We start from the raw sequence: 25,910 nt of genomic DNA on the forward strand, positions 1-25,910 counted from the left end.
CTTGAAGGGCATGAGTCCAGCTCAGCCCAATTGGTTGAGTTAAAGGCTGTTGCTACGGCATTCCAGAGCTTTTTTCAGGTGCCTCTGAACTTGGTTGCTGACTCTGCCTATGTCGCAGACATAACCAAGCATGGTAGTCTGTGGGTTTGCAGTTTGTTCTTCTATAGTAGATTTTAAAAAATCCTTGTTATAAGTTTGTAATGGTTCATTCCATGTACCCCATTTGGCTTCCCTAATGGTTCAGTCCTGAGTTGTTTACCCCAAGATTTTCCCACCAAGTGTATGTCAATCCACCTGTCAGTCTCCTTGTACCTCCTTTGTTCCCTTCAGGAATGTTCCCTGTCCTTCATCCCTTCCTTGAAGCAAGATTGGATTGCAAGGTTTGCTCCTTCCCTTTGTTGGCTTCTATTAGATAGCCCTTACCCTGCACTCCTCCCCTAATGCCTTCCTATTGGTAAAAGGTTGTGTCCTCCCCTTATTCCCACCCCTCCTTAAAAGCATTTTTTTTTCCCTCAGCTATCGCCACTTGTTCCTGGATCCTCTGGGGAAATAAACCTTCCTTGGAACTCAAACAGGTGATCCCTCTCTATTCCTTTGGCTTGGTCCCTTGTATTGGGTTGCTGCTGTGTCACCCACGCCACAGCCATCTGCAGCAGGGAGCTGCGAGCCCCTGTAAGCACCACCACCTGGGAGGGTCTCAGTAGAGATCTGGGGGTGGCCGTTCTCATGACTGCACATCGGTTTTGGGGAGTGAGCTGGCTGGAGAACATCTTCCCTGTGACCGCAGTGTGCAGATACAAAAAAGCGTTTGGATTTCTCACTTCTGAAAGAGGTCAATAATGCAACTTGGTTTCAGTTATTGAAAGCCTTGTGGTGTGCAATTCAAACCCGGGTTCATTTGTACATTCATCTTGCACATTCGGAGTCGCACCACTTTACCACATTTCATAACAGAAGGTAATGCCAGGGCTGACAGGTTAGCCAACCCTGCATGGGTAGTGCCTCAGCCTGATAAGATTGTGCAAGCCAAAGCATTGCATGATTTTTTCCATCAAAGTGCACATACTCTGCAGAAGCAATTTCAGTTAATGCTGACCAACGCTCATGACATTGTCAGCTCTTGCGCTGACTGTCATGGACTTGTTGCACCTTTACCAGTGGGGGTAAACCTCAGAGGCCTAAGGGCCTTGCAGCTTTAGCACAGATGTTACTCACATTGCCGAGTTTGGTCGACTCAAGAATGTGCATGTGTTTGTTGACACCTTCTCGTCTGCCATGTGGGCGTCTGCTCACACTGGAGAAAAGGGTCGCAATATGATTGCCCATTGCAGGATGGCTTTTGCAATTTTAGGGATACCTTCTTCTGTGAAAACTGACAATGGCCCTGCCTGTGTCTCGCAGAAGACACAGCAGTTTTTACGCTTGTGGGGAGTCTCACACAAACTCGGTATTCCACATTCGCCAACGGGTCAAGTTGTTGTTGAATGTGCTCATGGCACTTTAAAGTGCCATTGTGAGCCATTCAGGAGCAGGAGGTGGAGCTTCCTTTGTTCCTGAGAGACTCATTATAAGAGGCCTCTGGGGAGCGTGGCATGGGCCAAAAACCGCGGGGGGGGGGGGGGGGGAACAACACGGGGGAAGCACAGGGGTGCACAGGACTCGGCTAGCTAACACAAATAAGAACCCCTAAAACCCAATCCCAGGATGCAACAATTCCCTCTTTTTCAAAATACAAAAAAGAAGAACGGCTGCTTGATCTTCGCTCAGCTTCTGCTTTTGGCATTTCAGCTGCTGCAACGGCTGCCCTTTGCAGATGGAGATGGCCTGCTGCGATGATGCTGGGGTGGTTCTTCCCTGGATGCTTGGGGATAGGGGAACTGGGACAACTTTATTACAAACATGGGGTTTTGGGACACACGCAGACTGGGGTGGCTGGAAAGTTTTCCTGGGGCTTTGGGGAAAAACATTTTTTAAGGAGATCGTAGGGTCCTTTTTCTTTTTGCGTCGCATGCGGTTTGATGCAACCCCCCGATTGGTGGGGTCATCTGCCGCACTCACAGGCACCCTGATGTTTTGAACTACCACCTGCACAATTACTTGATAAATCACAGCTCCCCTTAAGGTGCTGTGGCCTGCCTTACTTTTATCTTCACGCAAGGCGGGTGCGCCGTTTTTTTTCAGTTTTTTGGGGGAATGGGGTCTCCCTCCCCCCTCTCCCCCCTCCCACTGTCCCTGGGGGTGCCCTGCCCAGAAATGGACATTGAACAACAAAATGTCCTCTCTGATCACAGTGGAAGCACTGGCGTCTTGCTGGAGGCTGCTTTGGACCAGCATTCTTTGGAGGCACAACATCCAAGGTAGCAGTGTTCACGGATGCCGCTTCCAGGACAGACTTGTCCTGAACCTCTGATCCCTCCACATGCCTCTCAGCTGTCAACTTGACCCGTTCCACGGAATCTGGAAAATGCTCAGAGACCCACATCAGCTTCCCCCTCCTGCTGCTTCCCTCCCTCCCAGGTCTCCGGGAACCATGGGAATGTGGAGGCAGGGGCTCCGATTTCCCCCCGCCTCCTCTTCCCTCCCACCCAGATGTCTGGGGCCTATGGGAACTTGGAGGTAGGGGTTCCCATTCCCCCCCCCTTCCCTCCCGCCCGGCTCTCCGGGGCCCATGGGAAGATGGGGATAGGTGTCCCCACTCCTCCCTCCCCCCTCTTCCCTCCCTCCCGAATCTCCGGGACCCATGGGAAGATGGGGACAGGGTGCGGGGAACAGGACGGGGGCTGCCTCCCTCAGGCAGCAGCGTGGAGATGGCAGAGCTCTCCCTGGTGGGGGAGGGCGGGGTCGATGACTCAGCAGGGAGGACATGCAAAGGACTCAAGGGAACGCCCACACGAGGGGGAACAATGGGTGAGGGAGTAACCTGACCTCCCAAGGGAGTGGCGCCCACGCCCACAGGGAGGCAGGTTGGGGTTGGGTCAAAGGTGGGGACATCGGGAACAAAGGACAGAAAGGGGTTGTGGGAAGAAGAGACCCTGCCATGTGGCCGCCCTCCATCTTGGGAAGACAAAGGGATCAACCACGTGGCCTCGGCCTCCTCAGAGGAACAAAGAAAGGGGTTCAAGGAAACAGAACTGTGCGGGGTAGCGCCGAAACTGGGATTTTCAACTGGGAAAAAGGGATTGGAAAAGGGGTTTAGGGTTGTGGCCTCAGCGAATCGACCGATCTCTCTAAGGTGGGGACGCCGGGATGGCTTGGGGTAACCAGGAGCATGGTCCACGTTTGTGGAGCTGCCCTGCATCTCAGATCAACGGGGTGCCCCCCTCCACCCACTCAGGTTAGGGGAAGAAAGGGTAGGAGAAGGGGATGGGGAAATGGATTCAGGGGGAGTAACAGATTTTCTGGATGGTTCTTTCCTTTCCCCAACCGAGTTTCGTGCGGGGTCTGACTTTACCACATCTGAGATCAACAAATGGAATTTAGGGAAGCAGTCATCTATGGAGGGATCCCTACCGATCCCCTCTGCTAGCCTTTTTCCCACTTGCTCCCAAAATTCTGTTTTGCGCACGTCCTCGGTAGACAGATGGGGGAAAGCAAAGAACAACCACCAAACAAATTTCTTCACTAAATTTTTTGGGTAGGGGCCCTTCACCAAAAGGATTTCCTTAACTTGGGAATAAAATTCCTTTGGTTGGGCAGATAGCATGGTCCCCATGCTTCTTCTACCCAACCCACCTCACCCCTGGGGCAGTAAAAAAGAAAAAAAACCCAAAAAACCGCAGGTGACTCCAGCGGCTGCCGTTCGTGCTGTGCGCCGCACGTCCCAACCTCAGGAACATGGCCAGCACTCCCCGTATTAGCTGGACACGTTTCCACGACTAATACTTACCAGACTGAAGTCTCTGCAACGAAAAGTTGCCACCAGGGTCCGGGGGTCCCGAGAAGTGTCCTTTCTGCTGCCCTCTCAGCTGCGAAAGTTTGCACTTCTTGTCCCACGCAGGGCACACTGTCTGGTCCCCTGTGGGCGACGGAGACTTCACTGACGTACTTTGGAGAGCCCCTGCTCTCGGTTTCCATCCGCCACGGAGCAGTGATCCCGCACGGACTGCTGCCCGCTCTGGCTTGGCGGTGGCGCTCCCCCCTTGGCGGCGAGTGCGCGGCCCCAGGCTGGTGGCGGTGGCTCCCGGCGCTGTTTCTGGAGCTCCGCGGTGAACCTCCATCCACGCAATCAGCTGAGCACTGGCCTCGGCCCCGCGTTTGGGTGCCAATTGCGGCGTGGGTTTTCGCTCTCCCCAGCTGCCCGCAGCTCTTGGGAGCCCGGCTGTGGCGTAGCTTCCACTTGCTGCTGGGGTTTGCTGCTGCGGGTTCCCGGACACGGCTCCGTGTCTCGGGCACGTGGGCTGGCCAGCCTCTGTTACCGTGTGCTAGGGATCCGGTAAAGAGGTAAGGAATTTGTCCATTTACTCCGTGCTTGGCAGGAACGGTTTATTGGTCACGTGGCGCGGTTCGATGGAAAGACGCAACCACTCCTGGCACTCGCATGGGAGAAAATGGCACCTTGGTGCCAGCGGGGTAGGATTTTATGGAGGGGCAGGGCGAGAGGATCCATGGCCTGCCGGCCAATAGGGGCGGCTGCCCTGGCGGTGACATCAGCAACAGCGACCAACCAGAGAACCCCGCAGGGGCGGGCACTGAGCCTCGGGCTAAGTGGGATCGTGTGGATTGGGGTGGCAGGCACGGGGTTTCCCGGGGCCAGATGGGGGGGTGGTTACAGGAGCGGCAGAGGGGGAAGATCCGGCAGCAGGCAGCATGGGGCCAGAAACTGCAGGGGGGCGAAACATCATGGAGGAAGCACAGGGGTGCACAGGACTCGGCTAACTAACACAAATAAGAACCCCTAAAACCCAATCCCAGGATGCAACACCTTTATATTAGGGAGGTTTTGGATGTCATAGGTATTGAAACTAATGATGATGAAATTGAGTCCCTGTGGGTAAGAATTAAGGGGAAGGCCAACAAGGCTGACATCCTACTGGGAGTCTGCTATCGTCCACCCAACCAGGATGAAGAGGTGGACAACTTATTCTTTATATATGGATGGCCAGGGTATTAGACCCAGACAGCATGGGTTTACAAAGGGTAGGTCATGTCCGACCAACCTGGTCTCCTTCTATGACCAGGTGACCCATCTGGTGGATGCAGGAAAGGCTGTGGGTTGTCTATTTAGGTTGTCTAATTAGACTTCAGTAAGGCCTTTGATACCATCTCCCACAGCACACTACTGGAAAAGTTGCAGCCCACAGCTTAGACAGGAGCACTCTGTGCTGTGTTCAGAACTGGCGGATGGCTGGGCCCAGAGAGTGGTGGTGAATGGTGCTGCATCCAGCTGGCAGCCAGTCACCAATGGTGTCCCTCAGGGGTCTGTACTGGGACTAGTTCTATTTAATATTTTTACAGACGACATGGATGAGGGCATCGAGTCCTTCATTAGTAAATTTGCAGACGACACTAAGCTGGGAGCTTGTGTTGATCTATTGGAAGGAGGGAGGGCTCTGCAGAGAGACTTAGATCGGTTGGATGGATGGGCAGAGTCCAACAGCATGAAGTTTAATAAGTCTAAGTGCCGAGTTCTACATTTTGGCCACAAAAATCCCCTACAACCTTACAAGCTGGGGACAGTGTGGCTGGACAGTGTTCAGGTGGAAAGGGACCTGGGGGTGCTGGTTGACAGCTGGTTGAATATGAGACAGCAGTGTGCCTTGGTGGACAAGAAGGCCAATGGCATCCTGGCCTGCATTAGGAACTGTGTGACCAGCAGGAGCAGGGAGGTCATTCTTCCCCTGTACTCGGTACTGGTGAGACCACATCTTGAGTACTGTTTCCAGTTCTGGGCCCCTCAGTTTAAGAAGGACATTGAGATGCTTGAGCGTGTCCAGAGGAGGGCTACAAGGCTGGTGAAGGGCTTGGAACGCAAGCCCTATGAGGAATTTTTGAAGGAACTGGGGTTGTTTAGCCTGGAGAAGAGAAGAATTAGAGGTGATCTTATTGCTCTCTACAACTTCCTGAAGGGAAGTTGTAGACAGGTGGGGGTTGGTCTCTTCCACCAGGCAGCAACTGACAGAACAAGAGGACACAGTCTCAAGTTGCATCAGGGAAGGTATAGGTTTAATATTAGGAAAAAAAAATCACCAAAAGAATAATAAAGTACTGGAATTGTCTTCCCAGGGAGGTGGTCAACTCACCATCTTTGGATGTGTTTAAAAAAAGACTGGACATGGCATTTGGTGCTATAGTCTAGTTGAGGTGTTAGGGCATAGGTTGGACTTGATGATCTTAGAGGTCTCTTCCAACCTCATTATTCTGTGATTCTGTGAAAGCATGTTCTGGAAAAACAAAAAAAGGGAATGCCTGGAGAGACCCCACACAGTTGATTGGAAAAAGTTGTTTATACAATTAATCATCTTACAGTGCCACAGAATTCAGAGATTCCTGCCATTTTGAATCATTTTCTCTCATTGCATTCTGCAGGTGAGACACACCTGCCTCTGAAGAGGGTCCCACGGAGAGCCAGCCGGAGTAATGACACTCAAACCAATATGTCTAGATGTCATCCTCCTTTATTGTCTAATTTATCTATATTTTATACCTTATTGCCTTACATAATATAATAGCTAATTAATATTCATTGGCTAATGTAATATGATTACATATACAAGTCACTTATTGATTGGCTGTTATACTACAAGCGTCTGATCAGGTTATAGTACGTGACAGTTTTCAGCGTCCAGCACTGACTATTGTATTCATACAAAGCTTATTGTCTTTTCAAGGATGTCCTAAATACTTCTAAAGTAACTAAAGTATCTCTGTAATCTGCAGGCCAGGGTTGTCCAGTTCCTGCAAAGAAATACCATCAAGGATATCATGCCCTTGTTCCATAAGAAATTCCTCTACATGCTTCGAGCGAAAGTCTGGATACAGGACCTTGCCACCAATAAGTGGGAGGGCCCATGCGACCTTATCACTTGGGGCCGCGGGTATGCATGTGTTTCCACAGGTACCAGGGTACAATGGATACCTGCAAGGTGTGTTTGCCCTGACTTGCGACACCAGAAATAGAATGTGGCTGGCAGGCAGCCTTCAAACAATGACCAAGGTGCCGACCATCAATCACAGTCTTCAAATGATGACCAAGATACTGACCATCAACCAGATGGCCCCTCTACAAGCAGAGAATGAACAGTTTATCTTTTCTTTGTTGCTGGAAACAGATTGTTGACAAGTTAGACTGCCAGTGTTATGAGCAGACTAACAATGTTTTGTTACTGTACTGATTTAGTAACTGATTTCTTAGAATTAATAGTTAAGTTTGTAAAAGGAATGTAATGGTAGAGAATTTATAGTATAAGTTAGAGGTCTCTTTGAACATTCTGAGCCAATGTCTGATTGAGGTTTTGATTGACAGTTGATAAACCTTTTGAGCTGGGTTTGTTCTCCTTCCTGCAAGGGGCCCCGCAGAGGATTACAAATGCCGCCTCGTCCTTTAAACAAAAAGGGAGAATTGTAGGTATTCTCAGTTCAGTCGAAGAAAGAACAGAGATAGTTTCTACCATGCCAAGCCTGGGAAACTTAGAGAAAAGAATTAAAATAATTATTATTTCTCTTTCTGCACATGTTGTTTATAGATATGATTTTGCAGAGTGTACTATTAGCTCACCAATAGCATGAGAGGTTTTTACTCTAAGACCTATCAAGTCTTAGCTTAGCAAGTCAAGTTATAAAAGACACACAGTTCTCCATTAAACGTTTTCTTTTCACCTTCTGAAGACTGGAATCTTTTGTTCCTGTTCCTGACTCAATGGCGACACCCTAGGAGGGTGAGGATGTCTTGGCAAAGGGTGCCCTGGCAGTGTCTAAGGCCAGGTTGGACACTGGGTCTTGGAGCAGCCCGGGACAGCCTGGGAAGGTGCCCCTGCCCATGGTAGGGAGTGGAATGAAATGATCTTTAAGGTCCTTTTCTTCCCAAACCCCTCTGTGATAACTCTGATATATATTCTAGGTGGGCAAAGAATGCTTCTGTTTCACTGAAGGTGAAAATGCAGTTAGGTAAAAGTTCCAGAACAGTTTAAGTTGGAAGGGAGCTCTGGAGATTGTTTGGTCCAAACCCTCATGCTCAGATCAGGGGCAGAGCACTGCTCAGGGCTGACTGCATCTTTTGCATCTGAATACATCTTTAGGATCTTTAAAGATGGAGATTCCACAGCTTCTCTGGGAACCCTGTTTCAAGGTTTGATCACCCCCCCAGTAAAATAGTTTTTCTTAATTTAGGTGGAACTTCCTTACTTTCTATTTGTGTCCATGGCCTGCTATCCTGTCACTGGGCATCACCAAGTATAGTCTGCCTCCATCCCAGCCTCACTTGATATTTTTACATCTTGAAAACCATTTTCACACCTGAGCCTTCTCTTTCCTATGCTAAGGTCCTTCAGCTGGATGCAGTGTGAGCTGCTTATCTTGACAGAAAGGAAATGGAAACACGAGGAGTAAATGTTAAACCATAAGAAAAAGTTTTGCTTAAGTTGTTCATTTTTAATTTGTTCAACATCTGTTTGACATTTTCTGCCCTTTGTGGTATTTTTAGAAAAAAAAAAGTAATTTTTTAAATCAACATTAAGAGAGGAAAATTACTCTCTATTCTCTCTATATGAGACTGTAAGTAACAAATTATAGTACATATATGTATTCAAATTTTCAATAATATGTAAAAATCACTATTAAATTCCACCTCTAAATAGCTTGATTTAGAAAATCCATAGTCAGGATTGTCTATAGAAGCTTCCATTGGCACACTGATTTCTCCCAAAATCTAAGTATTGGTCTATATTTACATGACTATATTAATTTCTAGTTTAAAGGAAATATTTTTTTCCTTTTTCCTTTACCATGGATTATCTCTAGTAATTATTTTCCCACATAGTTATAAATGCATTTCCTTTGGCTTACTTGTAACACTTCCTATATTTTCAATGGTTAGAAGGACACTGAACCAGAAAATCAATGTTATTTATCTTTTAAGCTATTTTAGTCCAGACCTGGTCTGACTTTGTCTTCCTAGAGAAAAACTGAGCAAGAGAGACTCGTTCTTCTGGGGGTTTATTACCCATATGTTACTGATCTTATAATTCCTAGAAGTTTTTCTTCATATATATGACTTTAAATATTGATATGAAAGGGCTAGAAATTTTCATTGCTACTAAAGAACAAAGTTTAATACATATAGTACTGTAAAGAGTGCAGGAAAACAGGAGATTGCATTATTGATTCCTCCTTTTGGTGATAAAGCTGAAAATGTGGACATTTCTGATGACAGAACCTCTGAGCTGGATACAAGAGGGAACTGAAATGCATCTGTCAGTCAGGGGTGAAATCCTGGCCCCCATGCAAATTAATTCATAGCTTGTTGGAGCAAGTTTTTAATGAATATGTCTGGTATTATCAGGGAGATCACTGTACTCATTTGCATTGACTTTTAGCAGACACATACAAGTACCTGAAGATATCTCAAGCTCTTCCAATGCAAAGATTTGTGCCAGAGGAGGTTTAGATTGTATATTGGGGGAGGGGGGGGGTGGGAATCACTGGGGGAGAAGCCCTGGCACAGCTGCCGCTGGCAGGATTGAAGTCCCCATCCCTGGAGGGATTGAAAATCCCTGTGGATGTGGCACTGGGGGAAATGGGTTAGTACTGGCCTTGGCAATGCTGGGGGAATGGTTGAACTTGATGACCTTAACTATCCTCTCCAATCTAAATTATTTGATTCTATGAAAGTAGGTATGAAACTAGGTCAAGAAGAAGATCCCATGGAATTGCCATTCTTATCTTTTTAGCCACTGCACTAATGAATGTAACCCCAAATAGCCCATGTCTCCTCAAAAATGAGATTACATATTGCTTCTTCTTTGAATACAAGTTTCAACTTGATGCTTACAATTCCTAAAGAACTTGACCTACTCTTTAAAGACCAAGGTGCTGAAAATTAAGTGTATGGCTCATATCCCTGAGTTGAACAAGGTTATCCCTTTTAAACTTCCTGCTGACAGATTTCATCCTTCTGAATGGGAAGTATCTTGGAACATGAACCTTTTATAATCTGGGTAATTCAAATTAAATTGCTAAGGAGATAACAACAATGGTATTGCTTATGTAATTGTTTAACCAGGAGTCTCAGAGAGAAATATGTGCTGAATATTCCATCTCCAAAGTCTGACTTCCTATGAGATGAGGAACCTTTCCTGTTGCCATGTATTTCTTCTGACTGCTGGCTCTGACAGATTTAAACTGGAAGCAATGTTTCCAAAAGGACACTGTGAACCCTCCTGAATCTCACGGAGTAGATTTAGGAAAAAAAGCAAGAGCTGCAGTGCTATAAATTACTGAAACTTAAATCTCTTCTCATAAATGTTGCCTGCACTACTTCCTGTCCTCATAGCGAGCCCCCAGCTGGGTAATAATTGGCATTGACTTTATGATTCACAGAAGGCTGATCAATCTCTCCATTATATTATTATTATGAAACCCATTGCTTTTATAGACACGACACACCTGGACCTAATTGGGCCTCCAATCTAAACACCATCACTATTGGCTAATTAAGAAACCACCATTTTGTAAAAAAATCTCCTTAACACATTCCACATGTTCACAACAACAGGTGCAGCAAGTGAAGATAAGAATTGTTTCTCATTCTTTTCTCTGATGTTCTCACAGACTTTTGCCCAGGACAATACCTGGGAAAGTTGTTTCTCTCTATGGCCAGAGAGCTCCTGACAAAACTTCCCACCATAAAAAGGCTGAACATGCACTCCAGTATCAGTCTTACTAAATCTTGTGCAATAATAGTCATGGCACTAATAATGTTTTAATTTCTTTCACTTTCTGTGTTGCTACAGTGGCACAGCTTGTAGAACTCATTAGTAATTATTCTGAAATAAAAATATATATAGGATTAATTTACACAGTCTTTAAGCTGTCATTTTATGCACTAACTTGTAAAATGAAATAAAAATTTAGAGGTGACATTTACAGCTGATTTGTAAATGGGGGAGATTTCTGATTAAATCCACTTTGAATAATTGTAGTCTTGCACCTGTTAGGAAGGTGGATTTTGAATGATATCCTGAGTGGTGAATTGTTCTGTATACCTGGGCTCCAGTGCTGCACAGATTGATAAAGCTTTTTAGCAGGTAGAACAATTCAGTGGCATAAGAAAGAGGGCATCTGTGGAAGGAAATTAAATATAATTGAAGTAACAAAATGGACTTTACTGGGAGACCACCAGCTCTTCCCATGCAGAGGAGAGCAACAGGAATGCAGCAGTTCCTCAGCCACAGGTGGGAATTCTGCCCTTCTGAAGGGCAGGATGGGGCTGCTTCAAATGAATCCTCACAGGCTTGGAATGTGTTGCATATGCCATTATTAGGTACTTAATTCAACACAGCTTCAGGATTTATTATAATAAAGACACATAACCTATAACTGAGCAAATCCTGACTTTTCTAGGTATTCAGTGGGGGAAAAATATGAAACTGAGTTATGTACTCAGTATCTCAGTAAGAAACACAAACATAATCCCCCCAGTCAGTGTTCTCCTGGGACTTTGTCTTTTCTACTTGAAAATGTCTATGATTTTGAGCCCCTTGCCCTCTCCCAGGGTTATTAATTTATATGTGAATCTTCCCAGGGTAAGAACTATAGAATCCCAGAACTGTTTGGGCAGGAAGGGACCTTAAAGCTCATCTAGTCCCATCCCTGCAGGGACACCTTCCACTGTCCCAGGCTGCTCCAAGCCCCAACGTCCAACCTGGCCGTGGACACTGCCAGGGATCCAGGGGCAGCCACAGCTGCTCTGGGCACCCTGTGCCAGGGCCTGCCCACCCTCCCAGGGAACAATTCCTAATTCCCAAAATCCCATCTAACTCTGCCCTCTGGCAGAGGGAGCCATTCCCTGTGTCCTGTCCCTCTATCCCTTGTCAATTGTCTCTCTCCATCTTTCCTGCAGCTCCTTCAGGCCCTGCAAGGCCACAGTGAGCTCACCCCAAAGCTTTTCCTGTCCAGGTGAACAATCTCAGCTCTCTCAGCCTTTCCTCCCAACAGAGCTGCTCCATCCCTCTGCTTATCCTGGTGCCTCCTCTGGGCTCTCTGCAGCAGCTCCAGGTCCTTGCTGTGCTGGTCCCAGGGCTGGGGCAACTCTACAGTTAGGGTCTCACTTCATCAAGTGTGGGTGCTGATTTCTGTGTGCTTCAGGAAACTCTTGCCAAGAACATGTAGAAATGTTTACATGATTCTTGACCCAGGTATCTGTGTCCACACTCCCATCCCTTTCAACCCTCTATTACGTCTTGGTGGTCCCCAGGGGTCCGTCTGGCCCCGGGGCCGCAGCCGCTGTAGGTGTCCCGGATAGCACTGTGCTGGTGAGGCGCAGCCTGTCTGGGCTCCCCAGCTAGCTCCGAGCCGCTGGCTACTTTAGCGAGCACTTATGGAGTGATTTCAGCTCTTAGTGATTTCAGCTCTTAGTGATTTCAGCTCTGTGCTCGCAAAGTGCCTCAGCAGACGCAGGGAAGGAGAGAGGTGAAGGCTGTGTGGAGTTCCGCGGAGATGTCTTTATTGGCAACTTCTGCAAAGGGTTCCAGTGACAGCTCTTCCATCTGAACTGGGCAATGGTATGGGTTTATATAGGCTGTTGAGGGATCAGGATTTGTCCTATGGCTGAGGTCGAGGAGAATACGACCTATAGCCTTACAGAGAGATAATAGGGGTCTGATGTGCCGAGGAGGGCCAGTTCTGTTCCACTCATCATGACTCTGCATTTCTTATCTTAGGCTAGTGACTGCCATGGAGGCCTTGCAGGGCCTCTGACTGCTACAACTCCACTTTCTGTATTTAGTGAAAATGCATGTCCTATAGTTCTTTTGAAACAGTGGACAAGGCATGAGAACATAGTTAACACAATGACAATTACAATGAAAATACACAAAATTCCCTTAACCAACGATGCAACCCGTCCCGTTAATCCCCATTGACTGAAAAGGTCATTAACCCAGTCTGGGTTGTTTTCTACTTTTAAGTCCTTCACAAGTTCCTTCAGTTTCTGGATGTTTGCGTGGATGGATTCTGAGCGTGAAGATAGGTTGAAACAACACATCCCTTCAAAGTCTTCATAGCCACATCCTTGGGCTAGCAGTAGGAAGTCGATCGCTGCTCGATTTTGAAGTGATGCATGTCTTGTGGTTTCTTCTTCCTTGAAAAGACCGCTTAGGGCAGCAGAGGTAGCATTGGCTTGCTTGCTGAGCCAGCACCCTAAGTGATTTATTTCCCCAAGAGCTTTGGCTGCAGCTACCCAGGGTAGGAATAGGGAGACTGCAATCTTTTTTATTTTATTCCAATCGTATAATTTTGGATCACAATTTTCATCAAATTCTGTGTAGGATCTTTTGTGGCATTTTAATTAGCTTTCTTTTTTCCAATTATGTAACAAGGTAATATTTGGAGTGAGGGTGGAAAGTTTTCCAAGGCTACAGGGTGGTCCCTGAAGGTGGGAGGGAATCCCAGCCCATACTCTGTCACCACAGATGAGAAACGTTCCCTTGGGTAATACTTTGGGGTGGAGAGAGGATACAGAGATCACCCGAGCGATGTAGTTGCACTAATCCGGATAGTTATAGGCTTTGCTAATGGGTGATACATCCTTTCTTTATGTGTTTTTTGTCTGGTCAATTTCTGGCCAATTGCTCTTTGGACGTCTAAAGTAAAATTTGACGCAGTATGTTGCCTTGGAGGACCCCAACAGGTCCAATTCTTGGGGTTCCTCTTGAGCATTGGGCAACATTTTTGTCCACTCATCCCAAGTATCTACCATGTTGGGTCTCTTACCTTTGGTGCGGAGAGGCTCTGAATTGTAGGCGGGCCAATCGTCTGCTATGAATGGAATCCCTACTAAACATGTGGAAAGTGGGTTATCAATGCCTCCCATGGATAAGCACGTTATCCTGTTTTAATGTTTTCGCTAAGGTTACCCAAACATTGTGGCTAGGCTGTGGGCTAATCCAGCCGTAGGCATACGGTATGTTGAAGAACATCCAGGCAACGGTGAGGACAGCACCGATGGAGATAATTTTCATCTTTGGATAAGGATGGGGCTTCTGATAGGGAATATAAGCAACATTTGTTATCTTTATGGTGGTAGGAGAGGGTTTTCTCCCTTGTTAATTTCATCTTTTCCTTCCCTCCCCTCTTTTTTTTTTTTTTTTTTTTCTTCTTTCTATAAGCTAAGGATGGGGGAGTGGGTGTAAGGTTAGAGGTTTTTGGTAAGAGTTAACATTAGGAAGGGAAAGCAATAGGGTTTTTTAGGGTAAACAAAGTTAATAACATATCATTCAGAGAACAATTTGTGTTCAGGCTGTTTCTAGCTTATGGCTTAACTGCTACAGCAGAATGTTTTTCCACTTTCTGTTTTGTCTGCTGTCGCGTGATAGGATGGTCTTTTCTTCTGTATGTGGACATTCGGCGACGTCTTCGTCTCCAGGCAGAGCTTGTCTGATTTTGAGGAGGTCTTGTATTTGACTCTGGAGAATTCTTGTCACTGTTTGTGGGAGTAGTATTTGCAGTGCCTAGGTATGGTTTTATGTTTTTTCCTGGGTACCATCTTGGACCCGATGGTAGTAGAACAGATGCATACCCTCTACCCCAAGTAATCAACTGGAAAGGCCCAGAAATTTGATGTGTTTCCGGGTCCTTCACTAGCACTGGTGGTTTCTCAGTGAGCTTTGCTTGGGTAGTATTTGCAAAGTGGCGAAGTATTGGCGGGTCAGGCTCTGATGTTGTACCATTTAGGAAATTGATGACGTAGAGAGCCTTGCAAAGTCTCTCAACTGGAGATATGATTTTTGTCTCTCTTCGCTGCTGATTGAGGACTCTTTTGAGGGTTTGATGTGTCCTTTCCACGATTGATTGTCCTGTGGGATTTGCTGGTATACCTCTCTTGTGTTCTATTCCCCATTCACTGAAGAACTCTCTTAATTTTCGAGAGGTATAGGCAGGTCCATTGTCCGTTTTGATTTGTTTTGGTACTCCCAGGGTGGTGAATGCAAGGAGGAAGTGCTTTATGGTGTGCTGTGTAGTTTCTCCTGGATGAGCTGATGCAAATATTGCTCCTGAAAACGTGTCGACCGATACATGCACGTATTTTGACCTTCCAAAAGGTGTGAAGTGAGTTACATCCATCCGCCACAGCTGGCAGCTGTTCAGTCCTCGGGGGCTGACTCCTGTCCCCATCGAGGGTATCTGGTAATTTTGACAATTTGGGCATGTGGCGACAATAGCTTTTGCTTGATCTTTTGGAAGCTTGAACATTCTAATAAGGGCAGGTACATTTTGATGGTAAAATGCGTGTGACAACTTTGCCTGGGCAAAGATGTCAGGGACGTTAGCAGTTTCTATTGCCATGGCCAATGCGTCCGCTTTCCTATTCCCTTCTGTGATGAGACCTGGGAGATCAGTGTGCGACCTCACATGCATTATATGGTAAGGTTTCTTTCTGTGAGAGATTAAATGTGTTAATGCTGAAATCAATTGATGTAACTTTGGATTGGAAACCTCTTTGAGAAGAGCGTGTTCTGCTCTCATAGCTATACCTGCAACATATGCAGAATCTCTGACCAGATTAAAGGGTTCGTCTTTGAATTTATCAAAGGCTCTGACAACAGCTGCTAATTCTGCAATCTGTTGAGATCCCTCCACTATTTGGATATCAGACTCCCAATTTTGAGTCTTAGTGTCCTTCCAAGTCATTACAGATTTATGGGATGACCCTGAGCCATCTGTAAAGATTGTTAGAGCTTTGAGAGTTGTTTTACTTTGGACTAATTTTGGGGTCAGATTAAAGACTGCATTAAAAAGTTTGTGCTTTGGGATATGAATGGAAATTTGGCCTGTATAGCTGTCTAGGGCAAATTGGAGGTTTTCATTGGTCTGGAGCAAATGTTCCAGATCCCCAGTGGTTAGTGGCAAATATATGCATGTGAACTCACACCCAGAAAGGGAGCGGAGGCGAGTTCTGGCCTTTTTTATTAAATGTCCCATTATTTCCTGGAAGGTGGTAATTGTCTTTGAAGGTTGGTTATTTGTAAAGATCCTTTCTAGTATCAATAAAGGGTCTCGGAGTTGAAGATCCCATTGGAAGATCAGTCCATAGAACCGAGGTGCTTTTCTGAGGATGACGAACTGGAAAGGCAGCTTGGACTCGAAGCGATGGGCTTGGCGTGAAGGCAGGGCTTCTTGGACCTTCGCGATGGTGTCTCGGGCTTCTGTTGTGAGCGTGCGTGGAGAGTCTAGGTCTTCGTTGCCATGAAGAAGGTTGAACAGGGAAGCGAGGTCCTCTGTTGTAATTCCTAGCAAGGGGCGTACCCAGTTGATGGATCCGCACAGACTGTGTAAGTCTCTCAAGGTTTTTGGGTCGTCTCGGATAGCAAGCTGCTGGGGTACGATTGTCCTTTCTCGGATCAGAAATCCAAGATAAGTCCATGGGTTGGTGTATTGTATTTTGTCCTCACAGATCTTGAACCCTGCTTTTTCTATGGTTTTGATTGTCCCTTTAACTGCTTTTTCTAAGTAAGTTTTTTCTGATGCACAGACCAGGATATCATCCATATAGTGGTAGATGATTGCATCTGGAAATAAGTTCCGAACAGGAGACAGGATGTGAGCGACGTACCACTGGCATATGGTGGGTGAGACTTTTAGTCCTTGGGGGAGATACAACCAATGGTATCTTTTGAGTGGAGCCTCTCTGTTAAGAGAGGGAACGGAAAAAGCGAACTGTGGAGCGTCCCGGGGGTGCAGCGGAATGCTGAAGAAGCAGTCCTTAATGTCTATGATGGCAAGTGTCCAGTCTCGGGGCAGCATCGATGGTGAAGGCAGTCCAGGCTGGAGGGCACCCATGTCCTCAAGTACCGCATTAATTTTGCGAAGGTCATGGAGGAGCCTCCACCTCTCTGTCCCAGGTTTTTGCAGTACGAAGACTGGAGAATTCCAAGGGCTGGTGGTCTCGATGATGTGACCTTTGGAGAGCTGTTCTTCCACAAGGGCTTGTAGTGCGCGCAGTTTTACTTTAGAGAGGGGCCACTGGTCAGTCCAGATTGGGTCTTGGCATTTCCAGGTGAGCCGAGGTGTATCTGGAAGTGTGCGCTCCTCACTGGCCCCAGTCAGAAATCCTGACTGGGAGTATGTAGGGAGGCCCCCCACTGGGATAGAACATCCCTTCCCCAAAGGGTGATGGGGGCTCTTATCACGAATGGGCAGATGGTTGCCAGCTTGCCTTCCGGCCCTTCGACGAGGATGTTGTGCTTGCTTCACATGGACACTGTGGCTCCACCGATCCCTGAAATCATTCCTACTACCAGTTGTAGTCCCCAGTGTGCTGGCCATTCCGAGCGAGCGATGATGGTCACGTCCGCACCGGTGTCCAGCATCCCTGGTAGGTGGAACTTTTCTCCTCTGTAGGATAGACCGCACTTGATGGTAGGCTTACTTGGTCCCACAGCTTGTGCTCACATTACTGTCAGATTGAGAGGAAGTTGTTCCCTGTGATTCTTTGGGAGTAGAAAGGCTTGTGCGATAGGAGTTCCCCTTGAAAGAAAAAATGGTAAGTCCATGCAACACAGCTGCACAGAGATTTCTTGTCCTGGGTGCACTGTTTGTACCTCTGGAATGACAAAGATTTCCTCTGGGCCATGGAGAGTGTCCCCTATAATTAAGATGTTAAAAGGACCACCTTTTGGCCCATGCTTGCCTGTGGGAACACTATAGACATCCTTATTATTAAAGTCAATGGATAAAGCAGTTACCAACTGGCGCCATGTTCCCATCAGTATTTCTCCGTGGGTTGGATCTTCTCCACATGGCCTGGAATCTGCGGGGATGTTGCGTGACTGGATCTGGATGGCTTTTGATTTGCTGTCTTTGCGTGGGGCCTGGCCTCGCTCTGCTGGAAGTTTCCTGAACGCTGCTGGTATCGCTGCTGGTTCTGGGGTCTTTGGTAGGTGTTATGGGGGTTTCGGGTAGGTGACCTGTCTGGACAGTCCTTCATGAAATGTCCAAATTCCCCACAGTAATAGCAGTGGTCCTGGTCTTTGGAAGTTACTACTGCATACGCACCAGAGACTCCTTCTGCAATTCCCTTAGAGACTGCTTGGGCCACTGTGTTTTCAGTGGACAGATGACGTGTGCAGCTTTCCACCATTTGCTCTATGGTGGGTTCTGTATCCAAGGGTAAGGCCCTCAGAATTGTTTTACATTGTTCGTTTGCATTTGACAAAGCAAGTTTGCACAACAGCTTTTTTCTTGCTTCTATGCTCTCTATCTGTTTTTCCAGAGCGTCTTTAATTCTGTCTACAAACTTGATAAAACTTTCATCTATTCCTTGTTTAATACTAGAGAAGTGTTGGGTAGGAATAGAGTCATCTGGGGTAAGAAGCAATGAGGTTTTTGCTGCAGTAGCCAAATCTTGTAGTGCTGCTTTAGGTAAGGTGTTAGCTTGGTCAGAGGGTTTCTGTAAATCCCCTTCTCTGGCCAGCTGTTGGACTGTAAAATCTGGCTTATTTGCATCTTGAGCATAGGTGTCTGATAATGTTTTTAATTGCCTTTTCCACTGTCTTTCCCATAGCATATATTCTGCTGGGGAAAGAAGGCAGTTGGCAATGTTTTTAAGGTCATGAGGGACCAGAATATGCGCCGAAAAAAGCTCTTCAAGGAAGTTTCTGAAAAGATGTGAACTTCTATCATGTTCTTTGGCTATATTTCGTAGTTGTATCAATTCTTTATTTGTGTTAGGTTCCCATGTTGTTCTAGTAGTGGCCCCCCCTCTTTTCCCCTTTATATAATTTACTGGGAAGGCAGTAATTCTCTGAGCTAGTTCCCAATCTCCTGACTGAGTCACTTCCATTTTAATTAAAGCCCATGGATCAATTTCATCTGTGTCAGATTCAGAGTCACTGTCCTCTGATGAGGTGTAGTCAGGAGGTGCTCCATGCTTTTTTGGGCATGTTGGAGCGACCTTTTGCAGGGGTGTGGGAGACTGGACAGAGTGTTGGGGGTTGCCGTTAGGTGGGCATTGAGGGTGGGTGGGTGGATGCATTGCTTCGGAATGCAGGCAGGGGAGAAGGGGGAGAGAGGAGGCGGTGGGGCTGGGGAGGTGTTGCTGCCGCTGGCACCACTCAGACAGGCAGGTAGGGGTGGTAACGGGGGTGGGGAGAGTTGCGGCGGCAGGGAGAGTCGTGGTGGCGGGGGTGCAGTGTCAGCACCGTGCTGTGCATTGCGTAACCGAAGGAGCTGAGTTCTGGTTTGCTGCGTCCGGAATGGGGGCGGAGGGATGGGGGGAGGTGGAGGGACGGGCGGGCTCCACGGACCCCGCAGGTGCAGGAAGTGTTGGGGGGGGCGGCGCGGTTCCCCTGTTCCCCCCACCAGGATAGAGGGAGCCGACAGAGAGAGGACTGTTATCTGAGAGATTAGCATTTGGAGGATCTGCTATAGGAGATAAGTTTGGAATTTCCTCAGCTGCTGTTAAGCTGCTTGTGTTAGCTTTTTCCACCGCTTTTGCAATGTAGTGAAAGCGAGGGAGAAATTTAGTAACAGAAAAGTCTTCTTTGGTTTGGAAAATATAAAGTTTTGTCCCCACTGAATCCCAAAAGGAGTCTGAATTAATCATGCTTATGTTAGCGTCTGGAAACTGAGAAAGGATCCATGTTAAAAATTTTTTCAAGGTAGTTTTTGAAAGATTGCCTTTAGAGAAAGAAAAGTTGTTAGCATTTAGGATTTCTAGGATTTGTAAATATATATCTCTCTCGTTCTGGGATTGTTTTAATTTACTAGAGTTTGATCCCATTGCTGTAAGTTCCCTTGCCCCCCCCAGCAGTAAAAAAGAGAAAAAAAAAAAAAAAACAAAAACAAAAAGAGGACCTAAATTTAAAAAGCGCACAGAAAGGCTGTTTTAAACTTACGCTTTTTTCAGCCAAAACTGGGTCAGAAACTGCTGGGTGGGTGGTCTGCTCTGTCTAACTCCTGAGTACTTTTGTCCCAGATGGTGATGTTCAGGTTCGTTGGACGCCTCTTCCAGATAGCTTCTTCTATAACGGAGAAGTTACCCTCAGAGGGTCGTGGCGGGCCGAGGCAGTAACGATCGCCGAAGGAATGCTGCTCTCAGGAGTACCAGGATATCTGTTCTCCCGTTCGGGCTGCCACGTATTACGGCTTGGTGGTCCCTGGGGGTCCGTCTGGCCCCGGGGCCGCAGCCGCTGTAGGTGTCCCGGATAGCACTGTGCTGGTGAGGCGCAGCCTGTCTGGGCTCCCCAGCTAGCTCCGAGCCGCTGGCTACTTTAGCGAGCACTTATGGAGTGATTTCAGCTCTTAGTGATTTCAGCTCTTAGTGATTTCAGCTCTGTGCTCGCAAAGTGCCTCAGCAGACGCAGGGAAGGAGAGAGGTGAAGGCTGTGTGGAGTTCCGCGGAGATGTCTTTATTGGCAACTTCTGCAAAGGGTTCCAGTGACAGCTCTTCCATCTGAACTGGGCAATGGTATGGGTTTATATAGGCTGTTGAGGGATCAGGATTTGTCCTATGGCTGAGGTCGAGGAGAATACGACCTATAGCCTTACAGAGAGATAATAGGGGTCTGATGTGTGGAGGAGGGGCAGCTCTGTTCCACTCATCATGACTCTGCATTTCTTATCTTAGGCTACTGACTGCCATGGAGGCCTTGCAGGGCCTCTGACTGCTACAACCCTCCAAATTTAACAGCCTTACCATAACAGAATCATGGAATCATCAGGTTTGAAGAGACTCTTAAGATCAAGTCCAATCATGCTAAAGTATAGTTGAGATCACCTTCATTTAGACTGAAAAAGTATATCCTTTGTCACTGAAGGAAGGTAAATGACGCCTTTCATCTGCCTCTGGGTTTATCTCCACACCTGTCTCTTGCTAGATGTCTTTAAATAAGAGTTACCTTTCAAAATGCATTCTGCTTACTTGAATTAAGTTTTCAAGTACCTGATTCAAAAATTTTGCTTGACACTTTTGATACATGTTCATATATATGTGTTAAAAATCTATGAGGAAATTGCAGCAGATAAATAAGGGTTAATTTGGTTGCAGGCACTCATTTAAATTATAGTCCCTAAAATAAAATAAAGGTACTTATTGTCACAGCAATCTGATGGGACTATAGAGGTGACAGTGATATATTTATAACCTCTGTTTAGGCCTTTGTGTCAAACCTCATGCATTGATTAGCTTTTAGACTGAATTGTTTGGCTTTATTTGCCGGTTCTTTTAAGAGCTTCACTTGTACTATGCCACTCCTTTTGAACAGAAATATGAAGCAAAACCTGGAAGACTCAAAAAGCTGTGATAGCAGATGAACTTATCAACATCCCTTTGCCTTTTTTCATTTGAACTCTGGCAACAACCATCTAAATTGAGGCTAATTAAACACAGTATTTCCTCATAATTATATGATAAAGATTTCTAGTGCCAGAGACTGGAGCTTTGCATGGTAATTTCTTGGTTAGGAGAGTAATTTATTCTCAAGGCTAATTGATGATGAACAGATTATTAAAGTTGGATTGCATGACACTTTCTGCATTCTCTCTCATTTTGATTAAGTTCAGAGTCATTCCAAGTAGGAGGAGACTACATTCCAAGCAGTAGGAGCTGTGGTGGTGAATACCATAGCCCTTTTCTTACACCACTGATTGGTAACTCTGATGAAATTCTAGCACTGCCATAAACATTTTAGAGTGTGTAATAAAGATATTCTTTGTGAAGAAGGAGGCATGTGCTACAGCTCCTCTTAGGTTGTCATTTCAAAAGCAGTCATCAGAAATTAACTTTAATAATAAGTTCTAAGTGTTTCAAAAATAAAAATAATGGAAGTTTCCATTTATATTCTTTAAGAAACTCTTTCAATGTTTTCTGTGACTTGACCTTTATTTTATGACAAGATATCTGAAAGGTTGATTTGTATGAGTCACAGCGATAATTATTACACTGAATAAAAAAAAAAGTCAATAGATTTTCAGAGCTATTTTGTTAAAAAAACCCTAAGAATACCTTGGAAAATCTTTATATTTCACTATGCAAAATGTTTCTTACCAGGTCAGTCACTCTTTCAATCTATATTTTAAAATATATTTTAAAATAACTGTCAAATAAATGAATCTTTTCTGAGTATTCAGCAAATGTATGGATCAAGCTGCAAATCCGCATGTGTAATTACATAGATGTATAGTGGAGATTTGTAATAACCACATGAATTGAGCACATTTATCTGAGTATGAAACACAGACTCATCCATTGTTGTTAAAAAGTTATTAATGGCTGTACAAATGTGCCTGCATTATTCGAGCCCTAAAGTGCAATCCTCTTTTTGGTATCTCTGCATGGTGTAGGATTCCAGGTGTTTGATGAATGAAAGAGCTCTGATAAAGAAACTTGGTATTATTAATGCTGTGTTCTCTTGAGAGCTTAAGCTTGGATTTTCAAAAGAACCTGAGTTTTTTTTTTCTCCCACTGAAAGCTTAAGGATTTTGTTCTTATTTACACTGAATGACTGCAGATTGTCTCTGAGAAGAAAGGAACATTAATTTATATGTGAATCTTACCTGCATTATTTAGGCTCCTTGGAAAAGTCAGCCGAACACAAGCAACCTTCTTTACCGAAAGAGAATTCTCATTAAAGAAGGCAAGGCTGCTGGAATAAACTCAGTCTATTAATACAGAATCAGATTCTGTTTCTGTCTCTCTGTATCTCTAGGTTTGTTTTTCTTTTAGCTCTTGCCTTTGAGGACTAAAGGTCTTACTCTTCTCATTTCCTTATCCATACAGTTAATAGTTGAGCTTATTTTTCGGTTGGGGTTCAAGCACAGAGAATTCTTTTACCAGCATGGTTTTTATTGTGGGTATTTCCAGAAGCCCTTTATTTGGGGAAGTTGTTAGGAAAGTGAACATTTACTTTTCCCAAGAGCCCCTGCTGGGCAGTGCACTGAATTTATAATGATCAATGTGGGGGGATAATTCTGAATTTACTTATTTCATTATCTGCACTGAAGAATCCCAGGATGGGTCAGGCTGGAGGGGCCCACAGATAGCTTCTTCTATAACGGAGAAGACCCAGCAGGGCCATCCCAGAGCACAGGGCACAGCAGTGTGTCTGTGTGGCTCTGCAATATCCCCAGGGAGGAGACTCCACAGCCTCTCTGCACCATCTGCTCAGGGCTGGGCACTGCCCAGGGCAGCAGTTCTGCCTCCTGGGCAGGGGCAGCTCCTGGGCTCAGGCCCTGCCCGTGGTTCTGGGGCCATCGCTGGGCCTGCAGCAGAGCCTGGGCCTGCTCTGCTCTCCCTGCTTATACTTGCCAAAAACCGTTATAAAGCAAAGAACATACAGAGTGTCACGGTTTGATGCTGGCGCAATGCCAGTGCCTCTATGAAAATACACCTTCCTAACATAAATGCTGTGGGATGTGATCAGGAACAGAGCAGAGCAGGCCCAAGCTTAATAACAAAGGAAAAAAAAAAAAAACCAACTTTATTAAACTACTACTACTATAAAAAACCACACACACTAAATTCAGGATGAAAACCTTCCAAAACATTCCTCCTCCTGCTGTGTCCCATCCCAACTTTGCAAGAGCAGATCCCTTGCTAGCTCCGGATAGCTCTTTTCGGGGCGATAAGGCAGCGAGAGACACTCTCTGCTGAACCCAGCTGGGCTTTAGAGAGTGCCTTCGTGGGTCCAAGGACACTGCTGATCCCACCGGCAAGGAAGGAGGCGACACTCTTCTGGGGGTAGGTCCAAGATTTATTGTGACTCTAAGGAGAGCCCCAGAGCCCAACAGCACTCAAAGAGGCCTCAGAAGAGAGCACATTCTGGGCCTTGAGCAGGCCCTGATATAGGGTGGGCGGGGAAACCTGATCAGCCAATGGGAGAAGACATGGGCGTGGCCCTCCGAGGGAAGGACAGCCGAGGTATCCACTTAGGAGGGAGGAGGGGAGCGACCCCAGGCCATTGTCCAGTTGCCCAGTGACCCCAGCAGAAGCTTCCAGACAGAGGGGAAGGATGGACAAGTCACTTGGATGGGGTCAGGGGCATGAGTCAGGGTTTTTGGGATTGATGGACACACAGGTGCTGATGGGAAAACCCGGGATGAACCAAAAAGGCACAAGGGGGGTACAGAGGGATAAACCATTTTGAATATACATACAGCGGAACCTAAAAACACAACTCCACATCTCCCTCTTTTTTGTTTTAAAAAGAAGGAAATGGATTAAACAGGGGTTTCTGACTCCATCTGATCTTTGAACCAGGGGTCTTGATTCAGAGGCTCTTTCTCTGGAGCAGGATGTTCATCTTTGTTGATGGAGAGATGGACTCGATTAACTGAGATGGTGGAGTTCAGAGCCTTCAGAGTAAGTCCCTTTAAAATACTAAAACCAGTGATTAATGCAGCAAGAACTAGTGTAAGTAACAGTCCAGTTTGAATTAGTGATTTGATCCAACCTGAGAGTCCCCATCCTTGAAAAAGAGACCCCAGCCAGACCGATGACTCTTTCTTTAGGTCGCTGATCAGGTTCTGCATCTTTTGTATTGTGGCATGGATGTCCTCAGCCCTTGAACTTAAATTTAAACAACATAAACCTGCAAATTCTTCACAGTGGTGATTATGTAAGAGCAAAAGAAAATCAATTGCAGCCTGGTTTTGGAGGGTGGCCTGCCTCATTATTTCCTCATCTGATAGGAGCTCCGAGAGGGCAGTTGAAGTAAGATTGGCTTGCTTAGCAACCCAACACTCGAGGAGTGCCAATTCCCCAACTGTTTTTGCTATAGCCATCCATGGCAAAAGCACGATGGCAGCTATGTTTTTTGGATGTAGACCAATGGATAGCCTGAGAGTCACAATTTTGATCCCAATCCTCGAGGTTAGTGTCCCTTTTTTGGTGTACCAATTGATAGGTTTTGTTTAGATTTTGCCAATGCGAAATTTGAGTTTTATTAGATGTAAACAAGCTCAGCTGCCCAAAGGTACAAGGGCCTCCGATCAGGCGAGGGGGGATGCCTGCCCAAGCCCACCGACGACAGATGAGGAAGGTGCCTTTAGGTAGGGAGTGGGGTTTATTATCAGGGGTAGAGTACATGGGGACTTGGATTACCCTCTGGCACCATTCCTTCGTGGTGTACTCAGTGGTGGTCTGCCTGATCTCAAAGGCAGGCGGTCTTGGGGATCAGGGATAACTGCGAAATGTACACAGGTAAAAGCAGGGGAGGAGCCAAGCAACTCTAATTCTTCAGGGTTATAGTTCATTACGGGGAGCAGTTTGACCCATCTCCTCCATGCGTCCGGTTGGTAGGCGATGAATGAGTGGGTTTCCCTGCCAGAGGAAGAAGTGGGTTTGGGAAAAGTGAAAGGGAATTCGTTCATCTGGTATGGGATCCCCACGAGGCAGGATAGGAGGAGGTCAGATGCAGAGGATGTGGATAAGCAAATGTGATCTTGATTTAGTGATTTTGCCAATGTGGTCCACACATTGGCTCTGGGCTGAGGAACAATCCATGCCAGCTGGGGCGGTGAGATGGCCAGGATGAGGAGGATGAGGCCCTTTTTTAGTGACATCACGGGTTGGATCCAGATGATTTCTGCAAAGTAACTGAGATACAAATCAATTATTTAGGTAGGGGAGGTCTAAATCAAAAGGAAACAGAGAGCTGAGGGAGCTGGAGAGACAGGATGAATTTGAAAGGGATGGTTTCCCCCGCCTTCCCAGGGCTGCATTCTCCACCTGAAGACTGACAATGATTGGTTGTGCTTTG

Source organism: Vidua chalybeata, chromosome 11, assembly GCF_026979565.1.
Source record: "Vidua chalybeata isolate OUT-0048 chromosome 11, bVidCha1 merged haplotype, whole genome shotgun sequence".
Classification (NCBI taxonomy): Eukaryota; Metazoa; Chordata; class Aves; order Passeriformes; family Viduidae; genus Vidua; species Vidua chalybeata.